The 17437-nt window shown below is 47.9% G+C and overlaps 1 protein-coding gene across 1 annotated transcript in view; it reads right to left on the reverse strand.

Moving 5' to 3' along the window:
- Positions 1–8265, reverse strand: part of GATAD2A (GATA zinc finger domain containing 2A) — a 98953-nt gene extending 90688 nt beyond the window's left edge. The window contains exon 1 of the mRNA XM_082381904.1: positions 7939–8265. The gene's annotated coding sequence lies outside the window, so the exon portion shown is untranslated. The remainder of the gene's footprint in view (positions 1–7938) is intronic.
- Positions 8266–17437: the final 9172 nt, after the last annotated feature.

Below are 17437 nucleotides of genomic sequence, written 5' to 3' on the forward strand. Positions count from 1 at the left end.
CCTTGGTTTAGATGTGAAGAAAAACATGTTTTAAAAACTTGGTATCCAGTTCACACCCCCCTCCCCAGTTATTAAATGGCAGATCTTCCGACCTAACATAGGAAAGAGGAAAACATTCCTCCCCAAAGTTTTCCTAATAGGATGAATACTCCCCTCCTCCACTGGTGCCCAGCATTTCACTATAGGAAATTCAGGAGGCGGGTCTTTCTAGTTTTCTCCTTCACAGCTTGATAACAAACACCATGTCCTCTTGCATGTTGACCTAGTCAGGCCTATAATTTTACCAACTCCTGGTTTGGGAGCAGTAAAATCTTTTTTTCAAATTTGGGTCAAAAATCACCCTTCAATAGAGATACTTTAAGAGGTTAAGTATAAAGTTTAAAGCTTTGTAAATATAAATATAAAGCCTAAACCTTGAAAATGTTATGCAAGTTAAAAAACTGTTCTGGGGACTTCCCTAGTGGCGCAGTGGTTAAGAATCCGCCTGCCAATACAGGGGACACGGGTTGGAGCCCTGGCCCGGGAAGATCCCACATGCCGCGGAGCAACTAAGCCCATGCACCACAACTACTGAGCCCCCGTGCTGCAACTACTGAAGCCCACGTGCCAAGAGCCCGTGCTCTGCAACAAGAGAAGCCACTGCAATGAGAAGCCTGTGCACTGCAACGAAGAGTAGCCCCCACTTGCCACAGAGAGCAAAGAGAAAGAAAGACTGTGCGCAGCAACAAAGACCCAACGCAGCCAAAAAAAGAAAAAAAACTGTTCTGCTGTATTAAGAGTTTTAGACCAGCTTAAATGACAATTCTCAAAGGAAAAAAATTCAGAAGCAGCCCCCATTATCTGTCCTCCTGAAACTCCATGTAGACTGCATACTATTATAAATAGAGTCTGCATGGTCTGATTTCACTGGCCATCATTGCTTTCTGATTGAAAATACTTATTCAGAGCTCAATTTAAATATTATTTTAGAGTTCAATCTTGAATCCTACTATGGCACATTTTATAAGACTCTCTACCTTTGAAGGTAACTTTGGGCTTTTCTTGCCAAAGGTGCTCAGTTCAAACTCTGATTTTTAGATGAGCATAACCTCCTCAGGTCAAGGGAACTCACCAGATTGTTTCTTTACCTCCAGGTCCCTGACAGTGCCCATGCTGTTCCTCTCCTGGGAATGAGTAGCCACCTAAAAAGTAGCTCTCCCGATCGCCCCTTCCTTTGCAGGCTCTCCTTCCGCAATCCAACTGCAGCATTTTGCTGCAGTTATCAGTTCATGAACTTGTTTTTTCCTAGTAGCATATGAGCTCCTGTGTCCAGCCAGGTGCCTGACCCTTACCAAGTTAAATGAACATTTCCATCACACTCAAAAGTAAGGCTTTTCCTACAACATACTATAGCCACATAGAGTGTAGGTTTGAGCCTTTTTCCTAGTTACCCTGTCATGCTTCAGGAGGCACTGCAAGTCCATATGGTACACCAAGGTGATGCGGTGGCAGCGGCAGCAGCAGCAGTGTAAGGCTATGATGAACTAAGGGAACCCACTGTCAAAAATCAGCCAATGCAGGAACCTCTAGATCATCAGCCCTCAGTCGTACGCAGCAGCCTGTGGCCCCAACATGGACTGGTTTGCTCTTGGGCAGTATTAACTGCCATAGATAGCTATCCAAACTTGGGTGCCAACCTCAAGAGGAATAGTCAGCCTTGGTATGATTCTGCTAACAACTACCTTTACTAGGCACGTACAACAATCCAGCTGCTTGCTTCGTGCTTACCATCCCCACCCAACAAATGAAGAAACTGAGGCTCAAAGAGGTTAGGCCACTTGCAGTTAGTTAGGCCACCTTCCTGAGGTCACAGAGCCAGCAAGTGGCAGAATCTGGCTTTCTGGCTCCAAAGTTTCTACTGCACACAGGGCACTTTTACAAAGCAACAAAGACAAATAACAGCAAACAATTCTTCAAGAGCACACTCTTGCAGAAGGATCTATCTACTGTCTGCTTCCTTTAGTTCTATACACGTCTCCAGAGCAGCCTTTTGCAGGCAAGCTCCTGCAGGGAACATTGTGATAATGCAATAGGAAACCATCCTGTTAACCACCCTGCCAGATAGTCCTGAGTTTGTGGGTACATTAGCTGAGCCCCTAGAACTGCTAGGTGCAGGTCCACTGGTGGCTCCCAGTTCTGACAAAACAGCTTACTGAGCAAAAAGTGATAACCTGAACATGTTTTCTACGCTCAAATTGGAGCCCAAGAACTCAGCCTGGAGTGTGGGGAACAGGAAATGAAGAGAGAGCAAGCATCCACTTCCCAAGGGCAACAGAGCCCAGAGGTGGGAGTCTGGTCACGTGCACAGTTGCATTGCTTGTCCACGCCCACTTCCGGTCTGGGCCTTCCTCTTCACCTCACGAGTCAGTACTTGGGTGAAGGGAAAGGAAAAGAAGACAGACTACCAGAAACTCTCCTTGTAATATGCTCTCTCTCCCCTGCTGGGCCCTGGGCCCTGAATGAGTATCCACCCTGGCTCTCTGGCTCCACCCCTCACAAATACACCTACTTAAGCAAAGCACCTGTCACATAATTGATCTATGTGGACTAACATCAAATCTGGGCCACAACATAGGAAGATCAAAATAGTGCTTCCCCAGTCCCAATACAAGAGGGAACCCTAGGGCAGAGGGAACTCTGTGCACCAAGAACCTACTAATACATGACTAAGCAGTCCACCTATTTGAAATCTCACTTTTCCTATGCCATAAACAACAGCCAAGCACTACCCTTGTCCGACTTTTTTTTTTTTTTTAAGATTTAAAACAAGGCGAGAAGGGCTTTAATAGCTGTTTATCTCTTTGCATAACATGCACTGCCATGAAGAAATGCCACAGGATTCCAAAAACACACTGCCACCAACTTCAAGAAAAGTAAAGCTGAAAATGCTCCTGGCAATAACCATTCCAGACTCTCTTTTGTTTCTCCAAGACTACAGCCACAGTCATCCTGGATCAACTAGTGCCAAAAGCCAACAATCAACCGGGAAAACACCATAATTTCTGCTTCCTTTCAGAGGGAGGAAACAGAAGCAAGGAGTCCAGTGAGGAAATTAGAAGGGTAGTAAGGTTTCACTTCCAAACCTCCAAGAAACTCCACCCCAAGCTCCCAACATCCAGGAATATGCCCAAAGAAGCCCTGAGATATTCTTTCATTCATTTGTTTACTTGTCTGTGACTGGGATGTTAAGATCCTTGAGGGCTGACTGCATCTGTCCCTGGGGGCCCAGCTCACTGCTAGGCCCCCAGCACCCAGCATGGTGTGCCTAGCACATCATTGGCACACATTTACTGCTGAATTATTTGCTGGCATAGGAAGTTATATGAGCCAGAAAATCTAACACTTTCTATTTTTCAATCCTATTTTAGTTGCATTAAACAACAAAAAAACAAAAAAACCCTACCTTACGGCCACACAGGAAAACTTGTGCCAAGTTAAGCCCTTACTTGAGTGTTTAAACGTCCCTTATAGGCCAGTTTGGAGGGATAAATTCATATTCAAACAATGCACCAGTGTAAACAAAGGCAGCCAGGCTGCAGAGAGGATAAAGCCAAACTTAATACTAGAAATTCAAAATAACAACATCCATTCATTTGCATGGAACGACTCCATACAGTAGTTATTTCCCAATTCCGAAAGAGGTCAGCTTCTTTCTTATCATCAAAATCCCACAGGGATTTAATGCCCCCAGTGCTGTCTCCAACAGGAAGGAAACCCTGACTTCCCCAGCTATTTCAGTTACATAAATCAACAGTTTATTGTCCAGAGTTAGAAGCTGGGCAGTGTTGGGACCCACATACCTTTTAGAGCTGCCCACCAACGGATAACCACGCTACATTACATCTAATAAATGTACCTAGATCAATATCGTTCCTAACTATCCAAGGGTTTTTATTGCTGTAAGGATCTTTCAATTCAAAAAAAAGTTTAAAAAACTTCCCGTTAGATAAAAGGGACTTGGTAGTGGCGCCACCATCCACCAGAGTGAAGTCTGTGGCACACAAGGGACATCATAATTTCAAAAGGGATAATAATCCCCTTAAAGTTGTTTACCCTATGTTTTATATTTTAAAAATAATAAACTTTGCTCCTTTCCCATATAATGGAATAAATGTCCTTAAAAGAATTAAGAGAAATTTAAGACTGGCAGATATTTCTTGGCTTCAATAGTAAATTCACTCTGTGTGTGGGGGGATGGGGGCAGAGGGAGGGAAAGGGGATATTTCAAGAGAGGGGGAAAAACCCTTTTCTTCAAACTTGGAAGCGGTGCAGTGGGGGCCTAGCTCAGATTTTTCACCCACTATTCACCCGCAACCCGGGTTTTAGCTATCAAGGGCAAGTGCCATCTGTCTCCACATGAATAAGTGAAAAAGGCTGGGCCCAACTCACCAGCCATGATTTTAAGGCTTTCACTAATTGCTAAGACAAAACCCTCTCAAAAATAAAAAAGTGTCCTGCCCACCCCAGCCTCCAACCCCAGAGTTTGAGTTAGCCTCTTCACAGCCCTCTGAATCCTTGGGAACTCAAGGTGAATTCTGATCTCCTCATGGGCACTAAGCCACACACTCAATGTACTATTATTGTGTGGCAATAAATGCCTTCGTACATCACTTTTCCAGTCTTTTGTCCCCAAATCTGATCCATTACCCTAAAAGAACGGTTCTTCTTCCAAGGTTCTAACGTGTAAGAAGAGATCACTCATCAGGTAACTGCTGCATATCACTCAGTCAAGCAGTCCCAAAGTATGGCCGTGATCCTTTATGGTTCACCTTCTTTTTCTTCCCACAATTCAAGCTTGTAATAATCTTCTATCTCGCCTGTGGTCTAATTATAGTAATACATCTTCATGGCCTTAACTCACAAATTACCCCATTTTACAGAGGGAGAAAGCAAGGCCAAGGCAAACACAAACCCCTGTCACACAGCAAATCCATCTCACATCTGCTATCTGAACACAGAAAAACGCTACTAGACCCAGGTGGCCAGTGGGTTTTGCAAGAGACACTCCGAGTTTCTTTCTCTTTGCTCCGCGGGCATATTTGGCCTTGGCAAAATGTCAAGTGCTTCCTGTCTGGGAGTCCAGACCAGAACCATAACCTCCTGAGCACAACAACCAACGTTTATTGCACACCAACCATGTGCTAGGCGCTGTGCTGGCTGCCTCCACTTCCCATTTGTAGGCGCCTTTACACACATTCACAGAGATGTGACCCCCTCAAATATTTAGTAACGTGCTGATCTTGTGCCATAACTTATCCAAGGCCACACAGCTAGGAAGGACAGACCCAGAATCTGAATCAGGTCCTTCTGACTTCAAAGCTCCCTCTTCCCTAACACCTCACCTTGCTGGTCCTATGGGCTTCATTTTCAAATAATAAACATGTGCCAGCACTTCTCTGCCCTGTCTCAGGACACCTTAAGCCCCGAGCTCCCCACCATATTTCCTCTTCCCCTCAGGGCAAGCTGACCAGGAAGAGGCAGTAGAGGAGCAACCAGGGCTGTAGCGGCTTCCTGCCTGGACTTGACTACCCCAGGAGCAGAGGGCCCAGGAAACTCTCCAAGCGCTTCTCCACAGAAGAAAATAGCTCGAGTTGAAACTTGTGTCCACATGGTCCACCGACAGATTTAGAACTCAAATTATAGCCTCGGCAGGAGTCTTCACAAAGGACTCAAATTAAGCAAGACCCAGATGGAAATGAACAGGAGAGAGACAGTCTTAAGTCAAACTGTAAAGTGAACTGCAGTTCTAGCAGAGTCAGAGGGAAGAACTGGTTGAAAGGCTAAACCAACCAAGTTCAGTCTATATTTCAGAACTCCACTTCAGGAACATTTTCCCCACATTTTTAGCCCGAGACTTGTGCATGGACACGAAGTGGTTACAAGTTACTCAGGTTTCAAACTGAGTTCATTCCTGTCCTTTGGACCATCTCTCAATGCCAGCATTCATCTACTTGGGCTCCAGAGAGCTCTGCGTTTGGCAAAACAGATAAAATTAGCTACTGGAGTGAACCTGGAATCCAGGGTGGGCCATTAAAAAAAAAAGGTACACATGAGATTTGTAAAAGCCACGTAAAAACTTCCTTTGAGCCAAGCTGAAGTCACCTAAAACTTAGAGAAATGAATTCAAATCCCCTGTTCCTTGCCTCCCTTCCACCCTTCCTGGGTCTAAGGTGACCCATTTCCTGCTTGTTGCTCTGCCTTTCAAACCCGAGTGGCCCACAAACTGAGGATCCACTGGAGATCAAGGGGTAAATCAGAGGGCCTAGGGAGAGAAAACACAGCTGGAAGACCTGAAAGAGCGTTTTTCTTCTCCTTTTTTTTTTTTCGGGGGGGTGAGTTATACTATGCAGAGGGAGGACTGAGGGATGGGACAGGAAGTGGGTCAGTCCCACAACTTGAAAGTGTGATAATGGGGTACAATGCTCCAGCCCTGTCCCTCCTGCTACACTGGCCTGACAACACTGTGGTGGCCCCATGACTCAAAAACAGAGTAACCAAGACTGTCCTCTGACAACAGCTCCTGCTCCCCCAAATCCAGCAGGTCTTAAAAGGATGAGAGAAAACAGCATTTTTTTGCCTGTCTCCCAATTTCCCTTCCAACCACAAATTCCTCCAGGTCCCTGGAAGCTGAGGTAAAAGTTCAGAGAATACCCCTAATCTGGCAAGAAAGAAGACTGAAGGTGGGAGGGGTATATTTCTGATCTCTCCTTCCAGAATAGAGAGAAGTGGGTACCACAAACAGAAATACGGGAACCCTGAAGTTGGGGGCTCAAAGGAAAAATGGGGGAAGAGTTTCTCCCTTAGCAAATCAGGAGGGAAACCTCAGGAAAGGGGGACTATCCTCAGGCAGGTGGAAGGGGAACCCCTGGGGATTCAGGGGGACCCTTTAAAGAAGTGAAGAAATCCACTGTGTCCTCCATCAGAGAGGAGGTATCTTGAAAGAGTGCAGGCACATTTCAGAGATGTGAGGAGCCTAATAGCAGTGGGACATCTCATATTAGGGGGAGAACCTCTGGAGAAGCCAGGGACCCCTCCAAACACTGCAGCATCCACAAATTAGTAGGAGTCCCCTCCAGAACGAAAACTTTTTTGGAAAAGTGGGGAACATTTCCTCAAGTAAATAAGGATCCAGTCAGACGTATGGGCATTTCAGAGTAGTGGGCCCCCTCAGTAAAATGGAGGTACTCATCAAAACGTAGCGGGTCCCATCAAAAGTGGGGTCAAATCAGAAAAGTGGGGAACACCTCCAACAAGGATCCTGACAGAAGCAGGAACACCCCAGATTAGTTGGGCGACACTTGGGAAAAGGAGGAGGTCACCCAAAGAAGTGGGGACAGAAAAGCAGGGAGAGCAACGCAGAAAGGTAGGAGGAAAGGAAGACCTGTGAAAAGCGGGGGACACCTTAAAAAGGCAAGGGCCAAAAAGGAACACAGAACAGTGGGACAACAGCTCAGAGAAGCAGGGATCTCCTCGCAGAGGTGGGGGTCCCCCAGAGAAGTGAGGGGAAAGGTGCCCTAAAAGCAGGGATGTCTCCCTGAGAGAAGTGGGGGTCCCTCAGGGAAGACGGGGGGGGTCCCAGAAACGCAGGGGGTCCCGCAAAAAGCAACCCCTCGGAGAAGCAGGGGTCCCCTTAGAGAAGTTGGGAGGGGTAGTCTCAAAGAGGCGGGGGCCCTCGGAGAAGGCGCCCCTCAGGGAGGCAGGCGGTCCCTCAAAGAGATGGGGCACCCTCAGGGAAGGGAGGCTCCTACCAGAGAGGCGGGGTCCCTTAGGGAAGCGGGTCTCCTCAGACAAGGGGGTCCACGCATGGAAGCGGCCCCCTCAGAGAAGCGGAAGCCCCAGAGAAGCCCGGGGCACCGGAAGCCGGGGACCCGCCACCAACGGCGCCCGCCCCTCACTCACCGAAGTTGCTCGGCGCCTCTGCGGGCGGCTGCTGGGCCCCGGGCGGCCTCGGGTGGCAGGGTCGTATCCAGTCCGCTTGGGTCCCGCGGCGGCAGCTCCCTCAGGTGGCGCCCGCGGCGGCGGAGTCGCGGCGACAGGACGACGGACGGTCGACGGACAGACTGAGCGGGTGGCGCGGAGCGCGTTCGGGCGGCGGGGGTGCGCGTGCGCGCGCCGGGGCGCTGACCCCGGGCGGGAGGAGCCGCCGCACAGCGCTCGAAGCCGCCGCTCGGTCTCGCCGCTCCGTCTCACACTGAAATTGCCCGCTTCGCAGCCCGGCTTCCCCGGTTGCTAGGCAGATTTCGCCTCGCACACTTCCGGGTTGAGGCGCGTCTCACTGAGTGGCGGCGCCGCAGGCCAATGAGATCCAGCCAGGGTTCCCGGGATCCGCGCCCCGAAGAGGGCGTGGCCAGACTCATGACGGACAGCACCCGGCGGCCAATGAGCGCGCTGGCCGGCTGGCCCTCGGGATCGCGCTGGGGGCCTGGGCGGGCCCAAGGAGGCGGGACGAGGTGACTGACAGGCGGCCTGCCAATGGGAGAGTGTAGCGGGCCTCAGGTCCAGTGAGGGTGCTTCGGGGGCGGGGCTTTAGCTTCAGGGTAGGAACACCGCGAGGGGTGGGGCATGAGGACGCGTCAATCCGTGGCCGGCTCGCTCGGACACTGGCGGGGGGTTACACCGGGCTGCCCGGCGGCCAACAACTGGATGGGCAGGGGGTTCCCCGCAGTGCTCAGCAGGGGCGCCCCACCCACAATGCACCGGAGGTGGCCTGGGCCCGGCGGGCGTGGGGCGGTTACGCCGGGCAGTGGGCGGGGCCGCATGAGGCGCGCTCTAAGGACACTGGGCGAGCTGTGGCGCGGCCTTGTTTCCGAAGGGTTTCGTTGGCCCTGGCCTCTCTTCTGACTAGAGTCACGGGTTCGACTCTCTTCTGAGAAGAATCTTGGGTTTCTTGCTTCCAGCCCCCGTTCTAAGGAAAACCTTGAGGAATCTTGCCCCTGACCCTTGTTCTGAGAAGAGTTTTAGCTATTCTTGCCCTGCCCACTTTTCTGAGAATTGCCAGGGAAAAAATGATTTTGTACATTCGGGACGCCCCCTCCTCGCCCCCGCCGCTCTCTGTTCAAAGAAGACTTGACGGGATTCTGGCCCCTGTCCGCTTTACTAAGGAGAATTTGGGGAGCTCAGGGTCCACTGCCTTTCCTGGAGAGTATTTAGAGAACATACCCTGCCTGTTTTCTGAGCGCTAGTGGGAGCCACTGGCCTTCTTCCTCCCTGATCTGAGGGGCAATGGGGGCTGCATGACCCCGGCCTATATTTCTTTTTTTTTTTTTAATTTTTACTTATTTATTTATTTATTTATGTTTTGGCCGCGTTGGGTCTTCCTCGCTGCGTGGGCTTTCTCTAGTTGCAGCGAGCAGGGGCTACTCTTCGTTTCGGTGCACGGGCTTCTCACTGCGGTGGCTTCTCTTGTTGCAGAGCACGGGCTCTAGGAGCGCGGGCTTCACAGGCTCAGTAGTTGTGGCTCGCGGGCTCTAGAGCGCAGGCTCAGTAGTTGTGGCGTGCGGGCTTAGTTGCTCTGCGGCATGTGGGATCTTCCCCCACCAGGGCTCCAACCCGTGTCCCCTGCATTGGCAGGCGGATTCTTAACCACTGCGCCACCAGGGAAGCCCTAGCCTTCATTTCTAAAGATAACTTGGGAAATTTCTAAGTTTCATGTCCCTCCTCCAACCAGAGGAGAAATTTGGGACTTAAAGCACCTCTCCTCTCTCCAGAGAGGAATTGCAGGAAACTGATGGCCCCTCACCCTTCTTAGTCAAGAACTGCCAGGGAGTTAAGCTCCCTGCACTTTTTCTACGCAGTGTTTGAGTGTTGCAGGAAGAGTTCCTCTTTTCCTAAGAACGGCAACCATTTGACTCCTGTGCCCCAGAAAAGTTACCCATTTAGCTCTCCTTTCTTGTTTTTGTTTTTTGTTTGTTTGTTTGTTTTGAGGAGAATTTTTCCAAGCATCTGTCCACTCTTTCCCAAGGGTCAAATCCGTGGCCCTTCCTAATTCTGTCCCCTGTCGGGCTCTTCAGTCCCACTTTTCTTCTCTGAGTGGGGCCCTTCCAAGAAGCAGTCCTGCTAGCCACCTGTCCCGAGACAAAACTAAGTAGTCACCAAACTCTGCTGTAGCATCCACCATGACCTACCAGGCATCAGAGGCCTTCACCTCTGTCTTCCCCCAGCTGGTCTGAACTCCTCCCATGATTTACCCCCGAAGAACCCAGTTATACCCTTCACAGGCAACCAGACATCCACTGAATTGAAGGGGTGAAGAAGGCAGCAATGAGAAAGAGCCACAACACTCTTGAGGATTCAATATGGCAAACTTTTATCTCCCCCCACTTTGTGCACAGAAGTGTGCAAGATGCTGAGATACCAGAATTATAGGATGGAACTTGTGAACCAAGATGAACACAATAAAGGGAAATAGGCCTATTAGACAAGGCAGACTGTTATACTAAAGAGATACCCAGAATATGTTGTAGGAATGTAGAGGAGGAAGTGATTAAATGAAATAATGTTTGTGGGCTTCCCTGGTGGTGCAGTGGTTAAGAACCCGCCTGCCAATGCAGGGGACACGGGTTAGAGCCCTGGTCCAGGAAGATCCCCCATGCCACGGAGCAACTAAGCCCATGTGCCACAACTACTGAGCCTGCGCTCTAGAGCCCACGAGCCACAACTATTGAGCCCGCGTGCCACAGCTACTGAAGCCCATGCGCCTAGAGCCCGTGCTCCACAACGAGAGAAGCCACCGCGATGAGAAGCCCGTGCACCACAACAAAGAGTAGCCCCCATTTGCCGCAACTAGAGAAAACCCGTGTGCAGCAACGAAGACCCGACGCAGCCAAAATTATAAATAAATAAATAAATAAATTTATTTTTTAAAAAACTGAGGTAATGGATGTGATGGTGCTTCATAAACGTTGAAGTGGTGTTCCCGTGTAGAAAGGATTATTGTTATTGTTACAAGTGGGCTGACATTCCTGGAAGAAAAGTAAAAAATAAATTCTGAGAGTCAGAGTGATGGGAGGTTGGCAGAGAGCCCTGTGGGGCCTGACTCCCTGAGTGAGCTCAGCCCGGACCCAAGTGGCAAGGCTCACGGAGTCCTTGGCTAGGGAAGGAAGACACTGGAAACATAAAGACACTGTGTTCCCAGAGTGCCTTGTTTGTACCTCTGTTGTAGCACTTACCACATCCTGCAAGTGTCTGAGGCAGTCTGGGTGGACAATAAACCCTTGGACTTTTGGTGAGTGGCAGAACTGGGGTCAAACACGTGCCTGCCACTCCCTAGCGAGGCCAGTTACTTTCCTTAGCCATATCAGGAGTGAGAACACCAGTCTTTAAAGGTTGCACTGCGGATTGTGAGCTCAAAGTGCCTTGCATGGTACCGGGTACACAGTAGGACTCAGGAGTTTTTTGTTTCATTCCAGTCACTAACTAGGTTGCTTTCTGAGAGCAAGAATCCAGCCTTATTCATTTAAGTAATCCCTCAGTGCTTTTATAGTTCTGAATTGAACTGGGATCAAAGAGCAGCTCGTTGTCCAACCCCTTCATTTTATACATGAGAAACTGAGGGGCCCAGAGGGCAACTGTGACTTGTTCACATCCTACTGCTACTTTATGGCTGGATCCTAAACTTGCATTGTCTTCATCTCACTTTTGGCCTCTGTGCAGGAAAGATGAGAAGGAAGGAGACCTGTGCCCTTGAGTCATGCAGAGCAGAGTCATGTAAGAACCCAAAATTCCCTGAGCCTTATGTCTCTCTCAGGCAAGCTGGGAGAAGGTTCTGGATACAGCTCTAATAGAGTCCCCAAACTCAAGAGCAAAGGGCAAGTGGGGTCCCTGACCAGGGTCAAGGCCACCTAAATTAACTTTATCAAAGGGAAATTGCAAATGAAGTGAGGTTATTTCAGAGCTACTCTATGTAATTTCCAGACTGATCCCTGGAAATGTCAGGACCTATAATTAGATCTCACTTTTTATTTTAAGAATGCACAGAATTTCTCTGATTCTCTGGAAAAAAGCATTGCCTGGAGGCAGAGATGTTGGATTAAGCGATGTCCATGAAGTCTGGAATCCTAAGCATAAACAAAAGTCCCATTTGGCTGGAAAATTGTATCCTTGAAGAATCAAAGGCAAATGGGCATTTGTCAGAGAAAGTGAAATGCCCCACCAAAATGGATGACAGGAGCACAGCTTCTGACATAAAAAAAAGAAAGAAACAAACAAACAAAAGGAAAGAAAAGCACGTGACCCATTCCAAGGATGGGCTTTCCTTTCCATGGTGGTAGCAGCGATTGCATCTTTCTGCATCAAGGCATGTCCCTTCCTGGGTCTGGGAAATCATGTGGGCAAACTGGCTAAGTGACATTCACATCCAAATAGGGAAATGGGAACTGAGCCAGGTGAATGCACAGGCAGCAAGGAAGGCAGGGCCTCAACAGTAGTTAGAAAAATGATGACTTGGTGGGTGCTAGTCTGCAGAGACATTCTCTTGGTGTTTTGGCTTTGGACAAGGAAGAGTGCCCACTGACAATGAAGAATGACAGCTTGTTAATACCAGTGGAAAGGATACTAAGCACAAATATTAAAGCCCACTAGTGTCACTCAATGATAGTTGAAGTTCAGGTACAAACAGTAAAGTGCCCCTCCATCATTGCCTCCTAAGATTCTTGGACTGCCTAATTCATTTGGGTTTGACAAGCACTATGAAGTTCACATATGTGAATTGCTAGTCTACTGAAATTTGCATCCTTTGTCAGGTCCATTGGAATCAGCCTTGGTTCTCCCAGGGAAAAGGTGGTAAAAAGTCAGTGCCGGGGGGGACGGATAAATTAGGAGTTTGGGATAAATTAGGAGTATGTTAATCCCAAACTCCTAATTTAACACTACTATATATAAAATAGATAAATAACAAGGACTTACTGTATAGCACAGGGAACTATACTCAATATTTTGTGGGGACTTCCCTGGCGGTCCAGTGGCTAAGACTCCACTCCCAATGCACAGGGCCCGGGTTCAATCCCTGGCCAGGGAACTAGATCCCACATGCCACAACTAAACATCCCACATGCCGCAACTAAGACCCAGTGCAGCCAAATAAATAAATAAATAAATATTTAAAAAATATATATATATATAGTAATAACTTTTAAGGGAAAAGAATCTGAAAAAAAATTGATATATATGTATGTATGACTGAATCACTTTGATCACTTTGCTGTATATCTGAAACTAACACAACATTGTAAATCAGCTATACTTCAATTAAAAAAAAAAAAGTCAGTGCCTGTTTCCAGAGAGAAATAAGACACCACCAAATCAGGAGGTTGGCCTATATGTCCTCATATAGCACCTGAATTATCCAGGGGTGGGGAGCAGGGTGTAGCTTTATTGGTGTTGGTTGGCTAGAAAATCTAGAATCGAGTCCAGATGGAGTTCAGGAGTCCTTTCAGCCAGATTTTTTTTATAGATCTCTAGGTCAAAAAGCTGGACTCTAGTAACAAATCTTACCCAGTTTGTACTGACACAATTAAGTGAAATTAGTGATAACCCTTTTCTGAGACAAAAAGTGTTATCTATACCTACATGCCTACAGCCTAGAAGACTTCTAAATCAAAACGGTGACTTCCCCAACCAGGAAGGAAAGCATTTCTGAATAGGAGAGAGTTCATCTTAGACACTCCGTATGCAGAAAGGAGGAGCTGAACGCAGACTTACTGCTGCCTTCAGAGAATTCACCTTGAGATTCTGTTGGATCTGAAGGCCTTTAGCATCCCAGACATGCATTTACACCTGAGCCTAAAACCCAGGTCAGGGCTTTCATTCTGCTGCATTTCATATCCTTCCCTCCATCTTTCTCTGCCTTGAGACAACGGCCCTGTGCCCAGGGACTTAAGTGACTCCAAGTGGCATGTGTGTCATGCCTGTGGTCACAGCCCACTGCTTTCATTCCCTCACCATTCTCTCCTCCTCGTCAGGCTGGTGTCTAATCCTGCCACTAAAATCTCTCTCTCAACTTAAGTTCTCTCTGAGAACTTAACGATTCCCATTCCAGGAACTCTTCTTGGTGTGTATTTTCTCTAACCTCTAGCATCTAGAAGACACTCCCTCCTCCTTGAAATATCTTCCATTGGCTTCCAGGGAACTTGACTTTTCTGGTCTCCTGTGCAGTCTCTGTGCAACTTCTACCTGGAAATTCTGCCAGGCTGCTCATCTCTTGCCACTCTTTGCCGTCTATGTGTCATCAGAGAGTAAATCCCTTTGTGGAGTGGGACTATATAAGAACTCTAAAATCTGTATTTCCAGTCTGCCAGAGTTCCTATCCAGGGTCTCCTTTGCCTCCAGATGGTTCCACGAAGATGTGACTCAAACCTGACCAAATATCGGACCAAATTTGGTAGCTCTCTCTTTGACCCATCTCCCATTCTTTAAACTAGCTGCTCTTTGTCATTTTCTTTCTTTCTTTTTTTTTTTTTCTTGCACCAATGTCACTTTCCCAGTGTTCCAGGATGAAAGCTCTTAAATCTTTGGAAGTTTTAACATCATTCTTCAAGCTCAAACTTAGTTGCTAAATGTCGTGATTTGCCCGCTCACTTTTCTATCTACTCTTTTCAATTTCCATTGCTACCACCCATGCCTGGACTATTATGTGCAAATTATCAGACTAATTTCTCTTAAATCATGGACCATGTGACACCCCTACACAAAAAACTTCAATTTTTATGGAGGCTGTATTGTATTGCTTTTGTAATCAGGAAGGAAAAAAAAAAACAGAATTCCATCACCAAAATGTAAAGACTGAATCTTGGCTTAATGTTTGAAGCCTTTTCCTTGCCCCTCCCTTTGCTACAGTTTCTTCCTGGGATGCTTTCTTCAGGAATGATACCTTATGTTGATTAGTGCAAAATTTCCTACACTGAATTCCACAGGGCATCAGAATGACTCAAGATATCAGTAGAGATTCTGTGATGAGTTTCCCTGCTTAAAAAAATTTTTTCAGGACTTCCCTGGTGGTCCAGTGGTTAAGACTCCGTACTGCCAATGCAGGGGGTGCAGTTTCGATCCCTGCTCAGGAAACTAAGATCCCACGTGCTGCATGGCATGGCCAAAAAAAAAAAGTTTTCAACCAGAAGATTTCGCTAAACCTTTAATATTGATAATACATGTTGTTATGTTATATTACAATCCCCCTCCCTTGACCACATGATGTTTCCTTTTTTTCTAAGAACACCCATCAATATCCTTGCACTACTGTACAGCACAGGGAACTCAACTCTCTGTGGTGACCTAAATGGGAAGGAAATCCAAAAAAGAGGGGATATATGTATACATATAACTGATTCACTTTGCTGTACAGCGGAAACTAACACAACATTGTAAAGCAACTGTATTCCAATAAAAATTAGTTAAAGGGCTTCCCTGGTGGCGCAGTGGTTGAGAATCTGCCTGCTAATGCAGGGGACGCGTGTTCGAGCCCTGGTCTGGGAGGATCCCACATGCCGCGGAGCAACTAGTCCCGTGAACCACAACTACTGAGCCTGCGCGTCTGGAGCCTGTGCTCCGCAACAAGAGAGGCCACGAGAGTGAAGAGGCCCGCACACCGCGATGAAGAGTGGTCCCCGCTTGCCGCAACTGGAGAAAGCCCTCGCACAGAAATGAAGACCCAACACAGCCAAAAATAAATATAAATAATAGATAAATAAATAAATAAGACCCGGCACAACCAAATAAATAAATAAATATTTTTTTAAAAAATAGTTAAAAAGAAAAATTCCTGTTGAACTCACATTCAGTAGAATGTGGTTCATGGCTTGATTGGGGCTGGCTTGACATGTTGCCCTTGCCTAAGCCAGCTTCTGCCTCCCTTATTGCATCTCCCTCTCTCGGGGGGTTCTATGAGATCAAGGTACATTGCCCCATTTTGGAGGGGAGACAGTCGAGGCTCAGGGTTTTCAAATAAATAAAACCAGAGCCTAGGTTTCAATTCCAATTGTGAACAAAATCCGACTCCCGTACAGCCTTTCCACCTGCTGGGGCCACAAGCATGTTGCTAACTAACATTTTCTGTTTATAATGCTCATTTTTGTGCATTTTGTATTAAGTCACCACACTCCTCTCTCCCCTTCACATCCCCTCTTCTTTTAGATAATAGCGTGTTAAGGACTGTCAGAACCGAGAGGAAGTTAAGCAATCAGCTAGTCCATCTTCAACATTTCCCAAATGCAGAGAGTGCAGAGAGGGTATGACTGAGCAAGCACAGCATCAAGGCAAGAGCCGAGCTGGTCTCTTGGCAAAGCCAGCCTGAATCTCAAGGGCCACAGAGACTCACTGCACTTTCGTGGTTGTTAAACCCCGGTGGCAGAGCAGGCGGCATCCTGTCTCCTGTCTTGAGTGGAATTCAGGAGTCCCCAGGGAGCTCTGGGCAGTCACGGGCCGCGCCCCGTGGGTCACTCGTGTGCCTTTGTGAGGGAAGTTTCCTTGTCACTGCCCAGCTGCTTCCTGCCTCCATGTTAAGGCTTCCAGGCCAGTCTGTGGGGAAGCAGCCATCAGGGCTCCCCACCTTTGCCTTCCACCCAGACCAGACCGGGCTCGTCCTTCCCGCTGCTGCTCAGCCTCTCACGCATCTGCTCACCAAGGCCCTGGTCCTCTTTATGAGAATTTTCTCCTGGATTGTTGCCGAAGCATAGACAAGTGAGCCAGGAGAGAAAGACATCCCCCCAGACATATAGAAAGTATAGCAATGTGTCTGGTCAGCACTATTCTCCCCTCTTCCTCCCCTGTGGTGGGCATGGGGCTGGCACTGGGTGGGTAGCAGGGTGAGCGGTGAGGATGGAATGAAAGAGGATACTTAGTGCTTCCATCTTATGTTGTTCTTTTGTATGAGTAACCTTTCAAAACTTCCCTCATTCATTGGTATATTCATTTATTCCACAAATATTTAATGGGCCCCTAAGGAGGGCTGGGCACTGTGGGGTAGAGCGCCGTGGGCAAAGGTGCTGGGGATGAGGCATCTCTCTCTCACCTTGACCCTCAGGCCTGCTGTTCCCTTCCCCACAGGCAGCCACCATCACCAGTCTCTCAAATGTCCCTCCAGAGAGGTTCTATTCCATGTGCAGATGCATGGGGTCCACTTTGATTTTGTGCACACACAGAGTCATGGCGCACATGCTCTGATCTTTTAAACTGAAAGCAAGTGTTCTGGTGGGCAATTCTCACCATGGAGGCAAGTTGCCACCCTCAATCAGTGACCGGGACTCTTCTAGAATGTTCCTAAGAACGGAGCACCCTTAGCCCAACATTGCTGTTCAGTATAGAAAGCCCTAGAAACACCTGCTTTGGTGCCCAAGGGGAAAAGGTCCTTGGATCCTTGGAGTAGACATATTTCTACGTGTCTTGGGTTAGGAAAGGCTGAATCACT

The sequence above is a fragment of the Balaenoptera borealis genome (assembly GCF_965194805.1).
Source record: "Balaenoptera borealis genome assembly, chromosome: 2".
In the NCBI taxonomy this organism is placed as follows: domain Eukaryota; kingdom Metazoa; phylum Chordata; class Mammalia; order Artiodactyla; family Balaenopteridae; genus Balaenoptera; species Balaenoptera borealis.